The sequence below is a fragment of the Saimiri boliviensis genome, chromosome 18 (genome assembly GCF_048565385.1).
Source record: "Saimiri boliviensis isolate mSaiBol1 chromosome 18, mSaiBol1.pri, whole genome shotgun sequence".
Classification (NCBI taxonomy): Eukaryota; Metazoa; Chordata; class Mammalia; order Primates; family Cebidae; genus Saimiri; species Saimiri boliviensis.
In genome coordinates, this window is record NC_133466.1 from 8,803,278 (window position 1) to 8,814,030 (window position 10,753).

The 10,753-nt window shown below is 49.8% G+C and overlaps 1 protein-coding gene and 1 pseudogene across 7 annotated transcripts in view; one reads left to right on the forward strand and one right to left on the reverse strand.

Annotated features, from left to right (window-relative positions):
* Positions 1–3,411: 3,411 nt before the first annotated feature.
* Positions 3,412–9,211, reverse strand: LOC141581996 (uncharacterized; annotated as a pseudogene).
* HLCS (holocarboxylase synthetase) overlaps positions 8,482–10,753 on the forward strand; it is a 234,429-nt gene continuing 232,157 nt past the window's right edge. For 2 of the 7 annotated variants that reach the window (XM_074389292.1, XM_074389295.1), the window contains exon 1: positions 8,482–8,602. The gene's annotated coding sequence lies outside the window, so the exon portion shown is untranslated. Of the gene's footprint in view, positions 8,603–9,237; positions 9,304–10,753 lie in introns of those variants that run through there. The other 5 variants (XM_074389285.1, XM_074389287.1, XM_074389286.1 and 2 more) reach the window with 5 other exon arrangements.

Sequence of the window (10,753 nt, forward strand, 5' to 3'; positions counted from 1 at the left end):
GGAATTACTTGAACCTGGGAGGTGGAGGTTGCAGTGAGCTGAGATTATGCCACTGTACTCCAGTCTGGGTGACAGAGTGAGACTCCGTCTCGGCAAAAAAAAAGGCATCTTACATCATCCCTCAATCCTTCCTTACTCTTCATCATAGAGAATGGGCTGTGAGCAAGACGTGGAACTCATTTTTTCTTTTCTTTCTTTCTTTCTTTTTTTTTTTAAAGACAGGGTCTTGCTCTGTCACGCAGGCTAGAGTGCAGTGATGTGATCATGGCTTATTGCAGCCTCCACCTCCTGGGCTCAAGCGATCCTCCCACCTCAGCCTCCCAAGTAGCTGAGACTACAGGTATGTTCCACCATGCCTACTTTTTAAATTTTCTGTAGAGATGGAATCTCACTATGTTGCCTGAGCTGGTCGCAAACTCCCGGACTCAAGTGATCCTCCCATCTCAGCCTCCCAAAGTGCTGGAATTACAGGCATGAGCCACCATGCTCCCAGCCTGGAACTCCTTTTGACCAATCCTGAATGGAAATTATTCAGGCTATGAGTCACAATGAAACTCAGCTTCTCTTCTGGTGAGTTGGAATTCAGACCCATCCAGTTTCCTTTGCCTCTCTGGGTTCTTACAGTGTTGAAAAGAAAAACACTATCTGTAGTGTTTTCCTGTGCATCTTTTGCTACGGGGCTAGAGATGCATGAGGAATGTGAGGAGGAAAAAGCAGTGGTATCCTGGGCATCTATGGCCTCCTAGAAATGCACAGGAATTTGAAATATTCCTAGAAATACACAGGAATTTGAAATAAATGAGTAAGTATGCCTAATCTACTGCCCATTTTCTCTCAGTAAATAACTTTGTTTCTTTTTTTTCTTTCTTTTTCTTCCTTTTTTTTTTTTTTTTTTTTTTTTTTAAGACAGGGTTTCACCATGTTGGCCAGGCTGGTCTTTAACTCCCGACCTCAGGTGATCCGCCTGCCTAGACCTCCCAAAGTGCTGAGACTATAGGCGTGAGCCACCATGCCCGGCATAACTTTCTTTGATTCTAGCCATGGCCTATTTCACCCTTGGCTGTGTACTGATAGAACAATGTTCAGTACATAATAGACAATAAGTGGATTTTATTTTCTTTTATTTTTTTGAGGCAGAGTCTTGCTCTGTTGCCCAGACTGGAGTTCAGTGGAATAATCTCAGCTCACTACAACCTCTGCCTCCTGGGTTCAAGCAATTCTCATGCCACAGCCTCTCGAATAGTTGGGATTACAGGTGTGCATCACCACACTTGGATAATTTTTGTAATTTTTGTAGAGATGGGGTTTCACCATGTTGCCCAGGCTGGTCTGGAATTCCTGACCTCAAGAAAGCCACCCGCCTTGGCTTCCCAAAGTGCTGGGATTACAGGTTTGAGCCACCTCACCTGGCCAATAAATGCCTATTAAATAAAAAAAAAAAAATTGTATTATTTTTATTTTTATTTTTTTGTGAAGAAGTCTTGTTCTAGCCGGGCGCGGTGGCTCAAGCCTGTAATCCCAGCACTTTGGGAGGCTGAGGTGGGTGGATCACGAGGCCAAGAGATCGAGACCATCCTGGTCAACATGGTGAAACCCCGTCTCTACTAAAAATACAAAAAACTAGCTGGGCGTGGTGGCGCGTGCCTGTAATCCCAGCTACTTAGGAGGCTGAGGCAGGAGAATTGCCTGAGCCCAGGAGGCGGAGGTTGCGGTGAGCCAAGATCGCGCCATTGCACTCCAGCCTGGGTAACAAGAGCGAAACTCCGTCTCAAAAAAAAAAAAAAAAAAAAAAAAAAAAAAAAAAAAAAAAAAAAAAAGTCTTGTTCTGTCACCCAGGCTGGAGTGCAGTGGCACGATCTGGGCTCACTGCAACCTCTGCCTCCCTGGTTCAAGCTATTCTCCTGCCTGTGGTTCCTGAGTAGCTGGGATTACAGGTGTGTACCACCACACCCAGCTAATTTTTGTATTTTTAGTAGAGACGGGGTTTCACTATGTTGACTAGGCTGGTCTTGAACTCCTGACCTCAAGTGATCTACCTACCTTGACCTCCCAAAGTGCTGGGATTATAGGTGTGAGTCACCATGCCTAGCCAGCTGGTCTTTTTTGGTGTGTAGATTTTTCTTGAAAACCTGTCTCCAGTTCACTGCCCCCATTGGTCTGTGCCTCTTCCTTTCACACCTGACTAGGGCCACAGCCTTCCCATTTGGGTCTCTCCTCCTTCTGATCTAGACTACACCCTCCCTTCAAACGATTCTTCCTAATGCTACATCCTGGTTCAAAACATGCAATGATTCCCAGATCAACTCTTAACCTCTTACCTTAGCATTCTAGAATTGCCATAGTCGCTTGTTAACCAATAAATCCAATGTTTTCCTCACTATAGAAAATCTGCTGTCTAGACATTCTCCTTACTTTTCATTCCATTTTATTAGTAGATCATGTGTTAACTTGGTTCAAAAATAGAATAGCATAAAAAATGGTATTGTTCCCTTCCCTATTCCTTTGCTTTCTGTTCCCTCCCATTCCATCTCCCATGTCCCCTCACTCTTTTTTTTTTTTTTTCTGAGACGGAGTCTCTCTCTTTTGCCAGACTGGAGTGCAGTGGCGAAATCTCGGCTCACTGCAAACTCTGCCTCCTGGGTTCAAGCGATTATCCTGCCTCAGCCTCTGGAGTAGCTGGAATTACAGGCGAGTGCCACCACACCCAATTAATTTTTGCATTTTTAGTAAAGACGGGGTTTCACCATGTTGGCCAGGATGGTGTGGATCTCTCGACCTTGTGATCCTCCTGCCTCAGCCTCCCAAAGTGCTGGGATTACAGGTATGAGCCACCGTGCCCAGTCGTTCCCTCTCTCTTAAAAGCTTCTTGTGCATACTTTAGGGTCTTTATGCAAATATAAGCAAATACAGTTATATTTTCTTTTTCTTTTTGTATAGATGGGGGTCTTAGTATGTTGCCCAGGCTGGACTAGAACTCTTGGGCTCAGGTGATCCTCCTGCCTTGGCCTCCCAAGCAGTTGAGACTATAGGAGCATGATACCACACCTGGTTAAATACAGTTACATTACTTTTTTTTTTGGAGATGAAGTTTGGTTCTTGTTGCCCAGGCTAGAATGCAGTGGCACTATTTCAACTCACTGCAACCTTCACTTCCTGGGTTCAAGTGATCCTCCTGTCTCAGGCTCCAGCTGGGATTACAGGCGTGTGTCACCATACCTGACTAATTTTTGTATTTTTAGTAGAGAAGGGGTTTCACCATATTGGCCAGGCTGGTCTCAAACTCCTGACCTCAGGTGATCTGCCTGCCTTGGCCTCCCAAAGTGCTGGGATTACAGGCGTGAGCCACTGCACCCGGCTGAAACACACAGTTATTTTCTTATCAGCCTCCCTGCCTTTTACACAAAAGGGAGCTTACTACATTCCAGATATTCCTATTTCTCTATTAGTATACAAAGAGCTCGCTGATCCTTTTTTTTTCTTGCTTCCTCCCAATTTTTATTTTTTGAACAATGTTTGATTTCATTCGCACGAAACACAGAAGTCATCTGTGAGGCTCTGTCACATAGAAAAGGGTCCTTACTTCATGCCTGTTACTGAAATGTAGATAAACAGAGATAGAAATCAAAAAAACTGCAAATTACTCTGTCTTTTCCTAATCCATACAGCCGTGGTCCTCAGTGGTAATGCACCAATCCGGAAAAAAACGCCTTCGGGCTGCTCCTTCTCATACCCCAAGGCCGCAGCAAATCCTTCCTGTCGCCTCCTCTCGGCCAAGGCAGCCAACGACTTAAAAGTCTTTGGTTCGTAGACGCCCAGATCCGCTAGGACGTCCTCGTTGAACTCTACCTGTCACTTAATTAAATTGCCAGTGAACGCCGGATACATCAGGCCGCGTTCCTGAGTAGCACCTGCAATTCGATTAATCCGGAGGGTCCCGAGGATCCTCTGCCTCGGGTTTCGGGCTTTGGTGCATTTCACAAAGGCTGGAGTCACGGCTCTGACCGCCAAGCGTTGCAGCGCTTTTTCCTCCCCCGGAAGTGCCTGGCGCGCTCCCGCACCTCCCGAATCGCCGGGAGCGGTCGGTGTCGCGATGTCACGCGATTCCGCAGCCAGAGCTGCGCGGTGAAGACCCTTCGCGTCCCGGATCCGCAGCAAGGCACGCGCTGCGCCGCGACCGCTGGCCCGGAGCCGCTTCCTCCCGGTTCGTAGGAGCTGCACGGTCTTCCAGAGCATGCAGTACAAACACCGACTTGCCTTCCATACCTATTGCGTATGCAGGAGGTTTCCAGCCTCTGTCATTGCTAACAATGCCTCAGTGGGTAACCCCGAACACACACACACCGTTTTGCGCACAGACGACGGTATCTGCAGGGCAAGTTTCCCGAAGGTGTGTGAAAGCTTTTTTTTTTTTCTTTCTTACTTTCCTTTTTTTTTTTTTTTTTTTTTTTTTTTTTTTTTGAGAGGGAGTCTCTCTGTCGCCAGGCTGGAGTGCAGTAGTGGGATCTCAGCTCACTGCAACCTCCGCCTCCTGGGTTCAAGCAGTTCTCTGCCTCAGCCTCCCAAGGGGCTGAGATTGATTACAGGCACCCATCACCACGCCCAGCTAATTTTTTTTATTTTTATTTTTATTTTTAGTAGAGATGGGGGTTTCACCATCTTGGCCAGGCTGGTCTTCACTTCCTGACCTTGTGATCCACCCATCTCAGCCTCCCCTAGTGCTGGGATTACAGGTGTGAGCCACCGCACCCGGCCGGTCTGCTGGAGTTTGTCACCACTGTGCCAGGTCCCTTTTGCTCTGGTACCACCTATGGGCCTACGCCTCCGTACCACGGGCCTCCCTTGGTCTCTTCGAGAGATTTAGTCCACAGGACAGCTGAGTGATACATTGTATGTATAACTCACAGGATGTGACAAACACAGCTTTATCTTCTACCGTCTCTAAAAATGTATCTAGTAGAGAGTATCTTCGTTTGCGCCCTCCATCCTCCTCTCACCCCCCCACCCCCCCCCCCCCATTGAAAACTCTAATAAGGCTGAATTAGACTTCCAGGGCCTTGCAACAAAGTATCACGAACAGGATGGCTTCAGAATAACAGAACTTTGTCTCCCAATTCTGGAGCCTAGAAGTTCAATATCAAGGTGGCAGCAGGGACGTGCTACCTCTGAAACCTGTGGGGGATCCTTCCTCGTGTCTTCCTTGCTTCGGTGGTTTTCAGCATCGGTCCAGCCTCTGCTGTTGATGTCACATGGCATTCTCCCTGTGTCTCTGTCGCCATATGTCCATTTGATTATAAAGTCACCAGGCATATTAGGTGAGTTTCACCTCATCTCAACTAATTACAACTGCAACGAACTGTTTCCAAAGTACGTCATATTCTCAGGTATGGGAGTGGTTAACAGGCATCCCCAAAATTCTTACACAGGGAGCCAGTTCACTGTCCCTCAGACTGTTGGAGGGCCGCCACATACTGTGCTCCTCTCACTGACCACCAGTGAAAGAGGTGCCCCTTCCTGAAGTGTGGCGGGGGGCCGGATAAATGGCCTCAGGGGGCTGCATGCGGCCCGCGGGCCCGTAGTTTGGGGATGCCTGGATTAGGACTTTAGCATAGCCTTTTTAGGAGAATACAATGGAACTCATAACACAGACCCAAAACTTTTCTGCTCATGTTAGGTTGGGGACAATCTTAGGGTCACTTTTTATTTATTTATTTGTTTGTTTTGAGATGGAGTCTTGCTCCATTGCCCAGGCTGGAGTGCACTGGTGACATCTTGGCTCACTGCAATCTCTGCCTCCCAGGCTCAAGTGATTCTCTTGTCTCAGCCTCCTAAGTAGCTGGGATTACAGGCACAAGCTACCATGCCCAACTAACTTTTGCATTTTTAGTAGAGACAGAGTTGTGCTGTAGTTGGCCAGGCTGGTCTCAAACTCCCGAGCTCAGGTGATCTGCCTGCCTCGGCCTCCCAAAGGGCTGGGATTACAGGTGTGAGCCACTGTACCCGGCCAAGGACACTTTATTTTTATTTTTTATTTTTATTTTTTTTGAGACGGAGTTTAGCTCTTGTTACCCAGGCTGGAGTGCAATGGCGCGATCTCGGCTCACCGCAACCTCCGCCTCCTGGGTTCAGGCAATTCTCCTGCCTCAGCCTCCTGAGTAACTGGGATTACAGGCACACGCCACCATGCCCAGCTAATTTTTTGTATTTTTAGTAGAGACGGGGTTTCACCATGTTGACCAGGATGGTCTCGATCTCTTGACCTCGTGATCCACCCACCTCAGCCTCCCAAAGTGCTGGGATTACAGGCTTGAGCCACCGCGCCCGGCAAGGACACTTTAAATCACAAACTTGTTCTCAATTCAGAAACTAGTATGCCCAGTCCTAGATATTTATCAGTTCTTCAAGCTTCATTACAAGGCCAGCTGGCTGTGCTCAGGGCAGGGGCTGCCTGTCTGCAGGAAGTGGAGTGGTTGAAGGTTTCCCAACCCTCTGCAGACCCCTTTGGTGCCAGGGGATGGGGAGTGGGGGTGGGAGAAGGATGGGACGGATCTGACCTGGCTGGGAAGTTCTGTATTTTCAGGGTCTGCTGTGGTTATCCCTTTCTTCTCACTAGGAATTTTGGGATTTCTCTGGAAATTTCCACTCTGGATCTCCTAATTCCTGTGAATATCACTTAGTTTACACACTTTCTCCTTTTGCTGTTTAAAGAAGGTGGATCCTCAAAATTGAAGGGCTTTCAAAACTTTGTAATTGTTTTTCCTTTTTTCCCCAGAGAGTCTCACTACGTTGCTTAGGCTGGTCTTGAACTCCTGGGCTCTAGCTACCCTCCCACCACAGCCTCCCAAATAACTGACTATAGAAGTGTATCACCACATCTGGCTTATTTCTAGTTTACTTGTTTATTTATTTATGATTATTTTCTTTTCTGAGACAGGGTCTTGCCCTGTTGCCCAGGCAGGAGTGCAGTGGCGTCATCTTGGCTCAGCACAGCCTTGACCTCCTAGGCTGGAGAGATCCTCCCCCCTCAGCCTCCTGAGTAGCTGGGACTACAGGCACACACTGCCATGCCTGGCTATATATATATATATGTATATATATATATATTTGTATTTTTGTTTTTAAAGAGATGGGGTCTCACTGTGTTACCTAGGCTGGTCTTGAACTCCTGGGCCCAAGTGATCCTCCCAGCTTGGCCTTCCAAAGTGCTGGGATTACAGGTGTGTCCACAGCACTCAGCCCTCATTTTTTTTTTAAAAGCATTATTTTTAGAAGAGTTACAGATTTACAGAAAATTTGCAAGATAGTGCAGAGAGTTCCAAAACCAGTTTCTGATATTTGTATCTTACATTAGTATGGCACATTTATTAACAATTAATAAACCAGCATTGGTACATTATATTTATATTATTGGTACATTATTTAAATTTCCTCCGTTTTCTCCTGTTCCAGGATCCCATCTAGCACACCACTTACATTTAACCATCATGTCTCCGTAGATGCCCCTCGGCTGGGGCAGTTCCTCCCACTCTCCTCGGTTTTGGTAACTTTGTCAGCCTCCATAACAAACAGAGAGAGGTTCTCTAAAAGCAAGTGATATTTATTTGGGAACAGAGTTTTACAATGGGACCATGTGGACCATATTAAGCTATGTGTGTATTCAGGAAGGTAAAGGAAGACCAAGGTTTTTATTTATTTTTATTTTTTAAAGATGGGGTTTCACCATGTGGCCAGGCTGGTCTTGAACTCCTGACCTCAGATTATCCACCCACCTCAGCCTCCCAAAGTGCTGGGATTACAGGCGTGAGCCACCGCACCCAGCCAGGTCCAAGGTTTTTAAAGGAAAAATAAGGAGCAGCAGCCACCCCCATTCCCCCCCCACACCCCGGCCCGCCGCGCCCCTCCTGTGCTGCATACTGTTTTTGATAATCAACCTCAGCTTCAAGTATAAGATAAGGGTGATAGCAGTCTGAGGTTGGACAGGCAATTTCTGGGCGGAAGTCCCGGCTGGAGTCTTTTTTTTTGGAAAGGCTGACATGGCCTTTGTGCAAGGTTTTGGTCTTTTGTGAGCATTTGTGATATCAGGCATTCACAAACAAGAACTCTTCAGCGTTATTTGTCAGGTTTTTTTTTTCCTCTCTCTAACACAAATGACTCCGCCATTTTGATTCTGACAACATTGGAAACCTTGACAGATTTTAGGTTGGTTAGCTATTTTGCACGATGTCCCTCTACTGGGATTTGTCTGTTTTTCTCACGATTAGACTGGGCTATTGGTTTAGGGAGTTTGGTATAAAAAAACCTATTTGGTCTTTGTCCCCAGTTCCTGAGACAGAACTCCTAAACCCCTTGGAATTTCCTAGGCAATAGGAGTGTTTTTGTTATTCATAATGAGTCCCTTAATCAAATCAGAGTTTATGTTAATGAGGCTCTAGGATGGATTCAACTCACCACGTGATCAGAGAGTTGTAACTTTCAGCCCTAACAGGTCCCTACTCCCCTTGCGCGAAGGGAAAGGAGCCGGAGGTGGAATTCAATCACTAATGGCCAATGACATAATGAAACCTGGATAAAAACCCCTTAAACAGTGCGGAGAGCTTCCAGGCAGGTGGGCACACAGCGGGGCTGGGAGGGCAGCACTCCCGCCCTGCAGGCTGCGGATCCCTTTACAATCATCTGGTAACAATGAGTGCCTCCCTGAGTTCATGTCGTCCCAGGGCGCTGCTGAAGCTCAGGGGAGCTGTGGCAATCCCCGTTTCTGGTGGGCAGGGTAGAAATGTGGGCATTCTGGGCACCCCGCTGTGGCTGGCGAAGGGAGGAGGGGAGTCTCTCTGGGCTAATCGTTTAACTGGTAGGTTGGCGCGAACCCAGGTGGTGTCAGAGAACTGGGGAATAGGTCGTCGGTGCTGGAAAGGGCAACGCGGTGTCTGGCGGGGTTCAGGGAGGAAGGCGCGGAGGGAAGGTGGGGCCTGCCTTCCGCGGGGCAGGGTGAGGTGCGGCCCTGGTAAGGCCGCAGGAGTGGGCCGGGCTGGAGCGCGCGGGGCAAGGAGGCGGCAGAGGCGCGTCTGCCAGGCAGCGCGGGCTGCGGAGGACGGGCGGCCGAGCGGCGGGAGCCGGCTGGCGGGGAACGGCCCGCATCCCGGGGCGCGCGGCACCTCGGCCGGGGCGGGAGGACGCGGGGCGGCCCCGCGGCCCTGCGCAGTGAGTCCGGCGGCATCGCCAGGCCGGCCGCGAGGGGACGCAGCGCGGCACGGCGGGGATTCGCGGGCGACCACCCGGCGCAGGGGCGGCCGCGTCCGGGCCTCAGAAGTAAGTCGGGGCGCTGCGAGCCGGGGAGCGGGGTGGGCGTTCGCCGGGGGAGTGCCGGGGCCGGGCGAGGGTCGGGCGGTCCACGCCGCGCCGCTGCCGGGGAACGGCCTTGTGTTGGGTCGGGGCCGCTAGGCTGCAGTCGGCATGGCCGGAAAGCCGGCTTCCGCTGCCAGGAGGGGGCGGGGCTTCCGGCGGGGCAGCCGCAGGGACCTCGCGGCCCCGGACAGCGCCGCCTCCCCGCGCCGCTCGCGTTCCTGCCTGCGGGACCCGGGCTGGCTCGGCCTGCCTGTCAGTGCGCACGCGCGGCCGGCGCGGCCTAGCCGCCGGGGTTCGGGAGACCTGTGCGCCTCCCACGGGCCGCTGGGCCGCGTGCCGCACGCTCGAGGGAGGGGCAGAGCCGCCGAGCCTCCCCGTCGCTGGAAAGCACGAGCGACTTCCCCTAGGACCCGTGTGTGGGGAAAGGCTTCCTAAGGACCCGACGCCTATGTGCCAGAAAAAAAGATGGGTACATATTAAATAACGTTAAACATCGGAAGCTGGGGCCGGGTGCGATGACTCACGCCTGTAAATCTCAGCACTTTGGGAGGCCGAGGCAGGCTCATCACTTGAGGTCACCAGTTCGAGGCCGGCCCGGCCAACATGGTGAAACCCAGTCTCTACTAAAAATACAGAAATTAACCGGGCGTGGTGGCGGGCCCCTGTCATCGCAGCTACTCGGGAGGCTGAGGCAGGAGAATCTCTTGAACCCTGAAGTTGGAGGTTGCAGTGAGCCGAGATTACACCACTACATTCCAGCCTGGACGACAAGAGCAAAACTCCATCTTATTAATAATAATAATAATAGTAAGCTGGGCCAGACGCTGTGTGACTCACGACTGACACCTATAATCCCAGCACTTTGAGAGGCTGAGGCATGAGAATTGCTTGAGGCAGGAGTTTGAGACCAGCCTGGCCAACATGGCGAAACCCTCTCTCTGCAAAAAATAAGAAAACTTAGTTTCAGCTACTTTGAGGCTGAGGTGGGAGGATCGCTTGAGCCAGGGAGGCGGAGCTTGCTATCAGCAGAGATCGTGCCTCTGCACTCCAGCCTAGGTGAGGAGAGACCTGGTCTCGAAAAAGCAAAAACAAACAAACAAAAACCCTACCATTAATGAAAAACAAATGGCAAACTGGGAAAAAATATTTGCAACCTCTATCACAGATAAAGGGTTAACATCTCAAGGATGTAAATAACTCATAGATTGAGGGAACCGAAGACAAACTGGGCAAAAGACACGAACTGACAGTCTGCACAAAAATGACCTAAAACTGGCCCTTAAATGGAAAGCTGTTCGGTTTCTCCCATAGAAAGAGAAAGCAGGGTACTCTGGGATAATAACATCAGAGTTCTAACTGATCCAGTTGCGAAGTGTTTAAAGCAACAGGACAGGCTGTGGGGTCACAGATCTCT